Source organism: Heterodontus francisci, unplaced genomic scaffold (genome assembly GCF_036365525.1).
Source record: "Heterodontus francisci isolate sHetFra1 unplaced genomic scaffold, sHetFra1.hap1 HAP1_SCAFFOLD_61, whole genome shotgun sequence".
Classification (NCBI taxonomy): domain Eukaryota; kingdom Metazoa; phylum Chordata; class Chondrichthyes; order Heterodontiformes; family Heterodontidae; genus Heterodontus; species Heterodontus francisci.
In genome coordinates this window covers 7,734,979-7,747,043 of record NW_027141441.1, presented here as the reverse complement: position 1 = coordinate 7,747,043, position 12,065 = coordinate 7,734,979, and positions in this window count along the sequence as shown.

The window sequence follows — 12,065 nt, the reverse complement described above, 5'->3', positions numbered from 1 at the left end:
ACGGAATGGGAAGAACCTGTTACTGCAGTGCAGTCAAACAATGATAATATTTGTATGGCTGGGCTTCCTTTGTGGGCGTTCATTATTATTTGAGAGATTAAATTCTTTAAAATCCTGTATGTTCTACCTTCCCTGTATTTCAGTTATAAACATACTTTTGTTCAAACAGGCAAATAATTGAATGAACCGGAATAAATGTGATGTTTCCTCCACCCAAGTTACAAGGAAGAGTGTCACCAGCTCCTTCTCATACAGTCCGTACATTATCACTCACAGAGCGCAGACGCACAGACAGGTCATCAGTTCCACAGTCTCAGACAGCAGAAATAGATCCAGAGACACATTTTCAATCCCTCAATCAAACAGAGCAGGAGAGACAGACGTTGTTTCCATGTCACCCCAACTCATAAATCCCAGTCCAAATTCTCACCGACTATCAAATTATCACTGTGCCAATCCCACGATCGTGCAACCTCAGCTACAAATTATGGTTCCCGTTTCAAAGTTACAGAATTAACCTCAATAATGGAGGCATTATGTGTGTTTATGGGCGGCACAGTGGTTATCACCGCAGCCTCACAGTTCCAGCGACCCCCGGGTTCAGTTCTGGGTACTGCCTGTGTGGAGTTTGCGAGTTCTCCCTGTATCTGCGTGGGTTTCCGCCGGCTGCTCCGGTTTCCTCCCACCTCCAAAGACTTGCAGGTTGATAGATTAATTGGCCATTGTAAATTGCCCCCAGTGTAGGTAGGTGGTAGGAGAATGGTGGGGATGTGGTAGAGAATATGGGATTAATGTAGGATTAGGATAAATGGGTGGTTGTTGGTTGGCACAGACTCAGTGGGCCGAAGGGCCTGTTTCAATGCTGTATCTCTAAATAATATAAAAATATACTCTGAGATTCAAGTTAAATACCAGCCCAACACGTTCTGAGTTTATGAGTAATAATTGCCATAATGTGTCCAGACATATACATTAAAACTCATCTGGATTATGAAAATAAAAGTTACAATATAAATTTGATTTGTGTAGTCTGAGCTATAAATAACATACCAGTCCTAAAACCTCATACTGTGTCAGTTGGAAGATACTGTACAATTCCAGACTGAGTTCATTTTACATGCAAGTCCAAGATTCTCCCTCAGACTGAATGGCACTGATCAAATTGATTCGTACAGCCTGAGTTACACTTGCACACCAATCCTGTATCAGATTGAAGGATACATTATTTTTCACTATTGTGTTTACAGTGACAGATATTTAATATCAGGTAAAACCTCAAACATACTGTCTGCTTAAAACCTATCACATCTGTGGCCTGTTGCATTGCTGACATTTTATGTAGAATGAATCCAGACTTGCAAACAGTCCCAGGGACGGAAGGTTATATCATGAATCCCACACTCACACAGAGTACCAGATACTGACAGATACAGAGTGATTCTGATACACATGCTCAGTGCCAGATGCTGAAAGGTATAGGTTGATTGCTGCACTCCCTCACAGTATCGCAGCCTGAGTCATCTAAAGCAATCTAACACACAAATAGTAGCACTGAGACATTGAGAAAGAGTCCAAAACTCACATAGAGTACCAGGCACTGACAGATACAAACTGAAAACTACACGCACATGGATATAGGATTGGCTAACTCACAGAAAACAGAGTGGGGATAAATGGGGCATTTTCAGATTGGCAAACTGTAACTAATGGAGTGCCACAGGTACAGTGCTGGGGCCTCAACTATTTATGATCTATATTAATAACTTGCATGAAGGGACTGAGTGTACTGTTGCCAAATTTATGGATGGTACAAAGATAGGTAGGAAAGCAAGTTGTGAGGAGAACACAATGTGTCTGCAAAGAGATATAGATAGGTTAAGTCAGTGGGCAAACGTTTGGCAGATGGAGTATAATATGGGAAAATGTGAGATTGTCTACTTAGGCAGGTAGAATAGAAAAACAGAATATTATTTGCACAGTGACAGACTGCAGAATGCTGCTGTACCAAGGAATCTGGGTGTCCAGGTACATGAATTACAAAAAAGTTAGCATGAAGGTATAGCAAGTAATTAGGAAGGCAAATGGAATGTTGGTATTTTTAGCAAGGGGAATGGAGTATCAAAGTAAAGAAGTTTTGCTATAACTTTACAGGACATTAGTGACATCCCAACTCCACACAGTTTTGGTCTCCTTACTTAAGGAGGGATATACTTGCATTGGAATCAGTTCAGAGAAGGTTCACTAGGCTGATTCCTGGGATGTTGGATTGTCATATGAGAAAAAGTTGAGCAAGTTGGGCCTATACTCACTGGAGTTTAGAACATTGAGAGTTGATCTTCTGGAAACCTACAAGATTCTCAGTTGCTGGCCGGGGAGATGCTGAGAAGATATTTCTACTTGTGGGGAAAAGTAGAATTAGGGACCACATTTTCAAGATAAGTGGTCTCCCATTCAAGAAGGAGATGAGGAGGATTTTCTTCTCTCAGAGGGTTGTTCATCTTTGGAATTCTGTTCCCCAGAGGACTGTGGAGGCTGGGTCATTGAATATATTCAAGGCTGTGACAGACAGATTTTTGATCTACAAGGGAGTCAATGGTTCTGGGCGCAGGCAGGAAAGTGGAATTTAGGCCACAATCAGAACAGCTATGATCTTATTGAATGGCGGAGCAGGCTCGATGGGCCAAATGGTCTTCCCCTGCTCCTATTTTGTATCTTCTTATCTTCTTGCACACACACATTCAACCAGTGTGTGGTGGACCGAGAATGAATCCCACTTTCATCCACAATTGCAGTGACTGAAAGGTATAGAATTAATCCCACAGATGCACGCAGTACCACTGACAGGTGCAGAATGAATCCCATGCTCACACACAGCAACAGGGATTGAAAAATACATGTGATTCCCACCCTCACAGGACAATATCAGACTGAGTTACAGAATGATTTCCACATTCACATAGTGCACCACTGACGGCTAATTAATTCATCCCACAATCACACACATTACAGAGGCTGACAGAAACAGAATCTATCTCACACTTTCACAAATTGAGTGACAGGTACAGAATGAATCCCAAATTCATAAACTGTCCGAGAGAATGACAGATACAGTACCAATGACAATTCAGAATTAATCCCAAATTTACACATGAAATTCGAGATGGACCGATACAAAATTAATTCCACATTCACACTCCGCGAGAGACTGATAGTTACAAAGTGGATCCAGAACTTGCAGACAGTGCCTGAGACTGACAATTACAGAATGAATTAAACACTCTCATACAGTACCAGAGATGACTGAAATGGAATTGATAACACACACATATGTGATACCAGCGATGGAGCATACAGAATGAATCACATTCTGGAACAGAGATAGAGTTATACAGTATGAATCTCACACTCATGTACAGTACAACAGATTAACAGGTAAAATATCAACCTCAAACACACATACATTACCAAGGGTCAGTTCAGAATGACTAACAAACTCAATTAATGTGTTAGAGGCTGAAAGATACAGATGAATACAAAGCTCAAACACAAGATACAGCCTGAAAGCCACACTCAAACACAGTACTGGAGACCAACAGATACAGAATGAATCCCACACTCGCACATAATTCCAGAGACTGACAGATGCAGAATGGATGTCACACTCAAACTTCTTCTTAGGCAGTCCCTTGGGAACAAGGATGACTTTCTTCCACTACAGGGTTGTGTGTCCTGAAGTAACTGAATAGTCCAATTCTTGATCCACACACTCGGCTACAGGTGGGGCAGATGGTGTTTGGTGAGGTGGATGAATGGGATACTTGAATTTCCAAATACTCCTCCCACTGTTTGCGTTTGGTTGCTACCTGGGCATGCCGACGTTGTTCAAACTGGCTGGCACCTTCACGGTTGCTTCTTCACCATTCTGGGTGGTCTCAGGTAAGAGATGCCCACGAATCAGTGGAGATGTTACTTATTTTTCAGGGAGTCTTTAAGGAAATTCTTGTAACGTTTCCTCTGCCCTCCTGGTAGTCTCTTGCCCTGACGGACCTCAGAGTAAAAAGCTTGATTTGGAAGTCTGGTGTCAGGCATGCGGATAATGTGGCCCACCCAACATAACTGACTAGCCATGAACAGTGTCTCGATACTGGGGTTGTTGGCCTGAGAGAGGACACTGATATTGGAAGCGCCTGTCCTGCCACTGAATTTGCAGGATCTTGCGGAAGCACCGCTGGTGATATCTCTCCGGGGTTTTGAGATGTCTGCTGAACAGTGTTGATGTTTCCGACACATACAGGAGGGCAGGTAACACTGCAGCCATGTCAACCATGAGTTTGTGTCTGATTTGAGGTCTTTGTCATCAAACATTCTTTTCCTCAGACAACTCAAGGCTGTGCTGACACACTGGAGGTGATGCTGAGTGACATTTTTAGTTTAGTTTAGAGATACAGCACTGAAACAGGCCCTTCGGCCCACCGAGTCTGTGCCGACCATCAACCACCCATCCATACTAATCCTACACTAATTCCATATTCCTACCACATCCCCACCTGTCCCTATATTTCCCTACCACATACCTATACTAGGGGCAATTTTTAACGGCCAATTTACCTATCAACCTGCAAGTCTTTGGCATGTGGGAGGAAACCCACGCAGACACAGGGAGAACTTGCAAACTCCACACAGGCAGTACCCAGAATTGAACCCTGGTCCCTGGAACTGTGAGGCTGCGGTGCTAACCACTGCACCACTGTGCCGCCCTATATGCCGCTGTGCCGTCTTATGTGAAAAGGTTGAGCAGGTTGGGCCACTGCGCCGCTACTGTGCCATCTTATGTGAAAAGGTTGAGCAGGTTGGGCCAAAACTCACTGGAGTTTAGAAGATTGAGAGGTGATCTTTTTGAAACCGATAAGATTCTCAGTTGCTGGACAAGTAGATGCTGAGAGGATGTTTCTCCTTGTGGGGAATGTAGAATTAAGGGCCACAGTTTCAAGATAAGTGGTCTCCCATTCAAGAAGGAGATGAGGAGGAATTTCTTCTCTCAGAGGGTTGTTCATCTTTGGAATTCTGCTCTCCAGAGGATTGTGGAGGCTGGGTCATTGAATATATTCAAGGCTGTGATAGATAGATTTTTGACCTACAAGGGAGTCAATGGTCATGGGCGCAGGCAGGAAAGTGGAATTAAGGCCACAATCAGAACAGCTATGATCTTACTGAATGGCGCAGCAGGCTCGATGGGCCAAATGGCCTTCTCCTGTTCCTATTTTGTCTCTTATTATCTTCTTACACACACACACTCAACCAGTGTGTGGCGGATCTAGAATTAATCCCACTTTCGTACAAAATACCAGAGACTGAAAGGTACAGAATTAATCCCACAGCTATATACAGTGCCACCGACAGGGACAGAATGAATCCCATGCTCACATACAGCATCAGGAATTGAAAGATACATGTGATTCCCACCCTCACAGAACAATATCAGACTGAGTTACAGAATGATTTCCACATTCACATAGAGCACCACTGACTGCTAATTAATTCATCCCACAATCACACACACTACCGGAGGCTGGCAGATACAGAATGTATCGTTCACTTTCACAAAGTACTAGTGAGTGACAGGTACAGAATGAATCCCAAATTCACAAACTGTACTAGAGAATGGCAGATCCAGTGCCAATGACCAATTCAGAAAGAATTCCAAATTTACACATGACACTAGAGATGGAGAGATACAAAATTAATTCCACATCCACACTCTGCGAGAGACTGATCGTTACAAAATGGATCCAGAACGTGCAGACAGTGCCAGAGACTGATCGTTACAGAATGAAATAAACACTCACATGCAGTACCAGAAATAACAGAAATGGAATTGATACCACACACATATGTGATACCAGCGATGGAGCATACAGAATGAATCACACACACATAACAGGAACAGAGATAGAGTTATACAGAATGAATCTCACACTCATGTACAGTACAACAGATTAACAGGTAAACCAACAACCTCAAACACACATACATTACCAAGGGTCAGTTCAGAATAACTGCAAAACTCAAATAATGTGTTAGAGGCTAAAAGATACAGATGAATACAAAACTCACACACAAGATACCAATAGATACAGCCTGAAAACTGCACTCAAACACAGTACCAGATACCGACAGATAATGAATGAATCCCACACTCATACTCAATACCAGAGACTGACAGATGCAGAATGGATGTCACACTAAACTTCTTCTTAGGCAATCCCTCGGTAAGGAGGATGACTTCCTTCCACTCCAGGGTTGTGTGTTCTTAGGTAACTGAATAGTCCAATTCTGGATCCAGACACTCGGCCACAGGTGGGGCAGATGGTGCTTGGTGAGTTGGGATAATGGGATTCTCCAATTTCCAAGTACTCCTTCCACTGTTTGCATTTGGTTGCTTACTGGGCATGTCGACGAATTTTGAACTGGCTGGCACCTTCGTGGATGCTTCTTCTCCATTTTGGGTGGTCTCAGGCAAGAGATGCCCATGAATCAGTGCAGATGTCACGTTTTTTCAGGGAGTGTTGAAAGGAAATTCTTGTAACGTTTGCTCTGCCCTCCTAGTAGCCTCTTGCCCTGACGGAGCTCAGAGTAGAAAGCTTGTTTTGGGACTCTGGTGTCGGGCATGCGGATAATGTAGCCTGCCCAACATAACTGACTCACCATGACCAGTGTCTGGTTACTGAGGATGTTGGCCTGAGAGAGGACACTGATATTGGAGCGCCTGTCCTGCAACTGAATTTGCAGGATCTTGCGGAGGCACCACTGGTGATATCTCTCCAGGGTTTTGGGATGTCTGCTGTACAGTATCTATGTTTCTGACACATACAGGAGGGCAGGTAACACTGCAGCCATGTCAACCAAGAGCTTGGTGTCTGATTTGAGGTCTTTGTCATCAAACATTCTTTTCCTCAGATGACTGAAATCTGCCCTGACACACTGGAGGTGATGCTGAGTGTCATTGTCGATATCTGTCCTTGGTGACAGGAGGCCCCCAAGGTATGAACAGTGATCCACATTGTCCAGTGGTTCGCCGTGGATCTTGATAGTCGGGGGGCAGTGTCAGGGAGCAGGTTGGTAGAGGACCTTTGTCTTCTGGAGGTTTAGATTAAGGCCAATTATTTCATATGCCTCTGTGAATGCATCGATAAGGGTTTGAAGCTTGGCCTCTGAGGGTGTGCATATGCCAGCGTCATCAGCATACTGCAGCTCGATGACAGAGGTTGGAATAGCCTTGCATCTGGACTGGAGGCAACATATGTTAAATCGTTTCCCAGCAGGTCTTGCAGCATCTGTGGAAAGAGAAGCAGAGTTAACGTTTCAGATCAGTGACCCTTCTTCGGAACTGGCAAATATTAGAAATGTCAAAGGTTATAAGCAAGTAAGTCGGGGGTGGGGCAAGAGATAACAAAGGAGAAGGAGCAGATTGGACAAGGCCACATAGCTGACCAAGAGGTCATGGAGCAAAGGCAAACAATATGTTAATGGTGTGTTGAAAGACGAAGCATTAGTACAGATAGGGTGTTAACGAACTGACGATTGAACAGCAGCAAGTACAAACATGAAAACAAACAGTGGGTAAGCAAACTGAACAAACTACAATGAAATGAAATGAACAAAAGAAAGAAAATTGTAAAATATGTAAAAAAGAAAAAAGAACTAAAAATAAAAGTAAAATGACGGGCCCCCGTCCTTGACTACATTCCAATGCATGGTACCCACCGTGCTGTCAGCACAATTCCTGACTGACAGAGACTGAAAAGGCAAACTGACAGCTAAAAATCCATAAGGCCGCTTGCGTATATGGAATTCCCGCCGAAATTCTAAAATACGGCAGAGAAGCACTCTTGACACAAATACATGGTCTCATTTCTCTCATCTGGAAGGAAGAGAGCATGACAGGGGATCTCTGAGATGCCGTAATTGTGATCATCTTCAAAAAAAGGTGACAAGACAGACTGTGTTAACTACAGAGGGGTATCCCTGCTGTCCACCACAGGGAAGGTCATCACAAGAGTCCTTCTCAACTGCCTCCTCCCCGTGGCTGAAGACGTCCTACTGGAATCACAATGTGGATTCTGTCCATCAACAGACACAGTGAACATAATCTTCACAGCAAGACAACTTCAAGAAAATGTAGGGAGCAGCAGCAACCTTTATAAATGGCCTTCTCTGTCCTGACAAAGGCCTTCGACTCGACCAACTGGGAGGGATTATGGAACGTCCTCCTCAAATTTGGCTGCCTGGAGAAATTCGTCACCATCCTCCGATGACTGCATGAGGACATGCAAGCTGTAATCCTTCCCAACAGCCCTACCACTGAACCAATGCTAATATAAACTGGGCTCAAGCAAGGCTGTGTCACCACACCAATGCTCTTTTCTATCATCCTCGCCCCAACACTCCACCTCATCTCCTCACACTCACATTACCAGAGACTGAGAGACAGAATGGATGTCAAACTCACACACAGTACCAGAGTCTGAGAGATACAGAATGAATCCATACAGCACCAGACACTGAGAGCTACCGAATGACAGAACACTCTCAAACACAAAAGAAGAGAGTAAAATAATTGAATTAACTGCACACTCACCTACAATAGCAGAGACACAAGGACACATAAGTGTCCTCCCAACAACAGCCAGGACATTTCCAGGGAGGTTTACACGGGCAGCGGCTCTTTCAATATAAACTGGGTTTGGAGAGAGTCTTTATGAAATATACTTCCTGATTGCAGGTAGGGTGTTTGTGATTGGTTGCAAATCTTTAATCTGATTGGATGGGGAAAGACACCAATTAGAGAATTACAATATAAAACCTTTGTGACATCACTTCCAATCACCCAATCACAATCTTTACTTTCCCCCATCCGTCAATAGCATAGAGCTGTGGGATTGTCTATTTAATCCGCACTCGGAAGGGGTTTGGTTTATTTCTGTGTCTGAAATTGGAACTGAAGATGGTTGAGGAGAAGAAGAAAGCTCTACACAAACATCAGTAGCGCAGTCTCAATCAACGGGTGGGAATCTGAAAGTTTCCCGATCAAATCTGGAGTCAGACAGGGCTGTCCTCTGTCCCCGGTCTAGTTTGTTTGCTGTATTGAACACTTTGCTGAGTCGATGAGGAAGGATGCGAGCATAAGAGGGGTGACAATCCCAGGCAGCGGAGGCACTCAGGTCAAAACCTCCCTGTACATGGATGACGTCGCCGTTTTCTGCTCGGATCCGCTGTCCGTGCGCAGACTAATGAGCATCTGCGACCAGTTCGAACTGGCCTCGGGAGCCAAAGTTAACCACGGCAAGAGCGAGGCCATGTTCTTTGGCAACTGGGCTGACCGATCCTTTGTCCCCTTCACCGTCAGGTCAGATTACCTGAAGGTGCTGGGGATATGGTTCGGAAGGGCCGGGGCGTGCACCAAAACATGGGAGGAGCGAGTAGCCAAGGTACGACAAACGTTGGGCATGTGGGGGCAGCGATCTCTCTCCATTGTGGGTAAGAACCTGGTCATCAGGTGCGAGGCGCTCACGTTGTTGCTCTACATGGCGCAGGTCTGGCCTATACCCCACTCCTGCGCCGTGGCAGTCACCCGAGCCATTTTCCGCTTCGTCTGGGGATCTAAAATGGACCGGGTCCGGAGGGACACGATGTTCAAATCTCTGGACAAGGGCGGGAAAAATGTACCCAACGTGGCCCTCATCCTGATGACCACCTTCGTGTGCGGCTGCATCAAGCTGTGTGTAGATCCCCAGTACGCAAACTCCAAGTGTCACTACGTGCTGAGGTTCTATCTGTCCCCGGTGTTGCGAAGGATGGGCCTGGTCACATTGCCGCGGAACGCACCATGCAGTTGGGCGGCGCCGTACCACCTATCCTTCGTGGAGCAGTTTCTGCGGAAAAACACCTTTGACCACCGGTCCATCAGGCAGTGGTCTGCACGGAATGTCCTCAAGGCCCTACGGGAAAAGGAAACGGTGGATCCTGTCGGATGGTTCCCCGAGCAGACCGTCAAAGTCATTTGGCGGAATGCCTCATCACCAGAACATTCAAACAAGCACCAAGACGTAGCTTGGCTGGTGGTGAGAAGGGCCCTCCCCGTCAGATCCTTCATGCACACCCGAAGTCTCGCCCCCTCCGCAGAGTGCCCCCGCGTTGGCTGTGGTGGGGAAGAGACGGTCGCCCACCTCCTCCTGGAATGTGCCTTTGCAAAGCAGGTGTGGAAAGAGATGCAGTGGTTTTTGTCAAGGTTCATCCCAAGCACCTCTGTAACACAGGAGTCTGTGCTCTGCGGGCTGTTCCCAGGGACGCACACCGAGACAAACATCATCTGCTGCTGGAGGACTATCAATTCGGTGAAAGACGCCCTTTGGTCTGCCCGAAACTTGCTGGTCTTCCAGCGCAAAGAGTTGTCCACCACCGAATGTTGCAGACTGGCACATTCCAAGGTCCAGGACTACGTGCTGAGGGACGCACTAAAGCTTGGGGCAGCCGCAGCAAAGGCTCAATGGGGAAAGACCACAGTGTAAGGTTCCCCCACCAAGCTGGACTGAGGAGCTGGATCAATGGGAAACCCCTCGAACTGTATCGTTAATATTCTCAATTGCTGTAAATGTAAAACTGTAATTGACATGACAATTGTGAAACGGAAGGGTTGGGAAGAAACTCATGACAGTATTGAAGGAAACTGATCTCCCTTGCAATGTTTGTATTTTTTGGTGCTGTTTGGAAACTGTTTGGCAATGTAATTTTTACAGATTTTTATGAATAAAGTATATTTTGGAAAAAAGAAAGAAGAAAGCAGCTCCTAAGAAGGGCGCCAAGAAAACCTTAAGTAAACCATCAGCAAAGGGCGGCAAGAGGCGGAGAAAGTCGAGGAAGGAGAGTTACTCCATCTCCATCTACAAAGTGATGAAGCAGGTTCACCCCGACACCGGCATCTCCTCCAAGGCCATGAGCATCATGAACTCGTTTGTGAACGATATTTTCGGGCGCATCGCGGGTGAGGCTTCCCGCCTGGCCCATTGCAACAAGAGCAGAACCATCAGCTCCCGGGAGACCCAGACCGCCGTGCGCTGCTGCTGCCCGGGGAGCTGGCCAAGCACGCCGTGTCGGAAGGGACAAAGGCGGTGACCAAGTACACCAGCTCCAAGTAAAACTGCACAATGGACTGAAAAACATCCCAAACACAACGGCTCTTTTAAGAGCCACCCACAATCTCTCTGAAAAAGCTACAACTTCATCTCTATGGTATCGATTTGTTTTGTTTCTTATATATGAAAAGTCTGGAACTTTCTAATTGCCTTTGTGATCTCTGTTTTATCCCAGGTATATTTGGGTGATTCACTTTCACTGTCTGTGAGATCTTTGTGTCTCTACTTAATGATGCCGTGTAAATTAATTACTGACCACTGACCGCAAGTGCGCTTTGATTTCAGACGCGTTCATATTCGGCCCCTTTCCTGTATTCCGCTAATAAAAGCTGACAGATCAGTTCTCAGTCACTTGTTTCCCTTGTTCAAGCTTGGCCTCAATAATTAATAAGTACATTATCTGGAAACCCCGCTGTTGTAGGAAACCTCAGTCTCACATTTCAACTCCTGACAATAAAACACTTTCTCTCCGCTTTTGTCTCCCACAAATAGGTTCAATCTAGAATCAGTGATTCGGTATCTTGACAAAGATTGACCTGAAATGTATCCGTTTGCAGAATGCTGTGAAAGAGACTTTCTGCCGCCGCTTCCAGACTGTTTCAAAAAGGACGGAGAATAAACCTGAATAGATACCAGATTGGAAAAGTGTATCTGGAACTTGTGACAATGTGTGGAATAATACAAGAGAAAGAGTTTAAAATCTTTGCTGTAAAAGATCTTTGCTGACAAATATCATTGAAATGTTCTGATCATGTTCATAAGATGAATTAAAGCAAATTTCTCCTTTGTCAAAACCGTTGTTTCCGGCACTGATATTGGCGGTTTTTTTAAAATTGAGTAATCAGTAATAATCGACCAATCGGAGGCAATAGC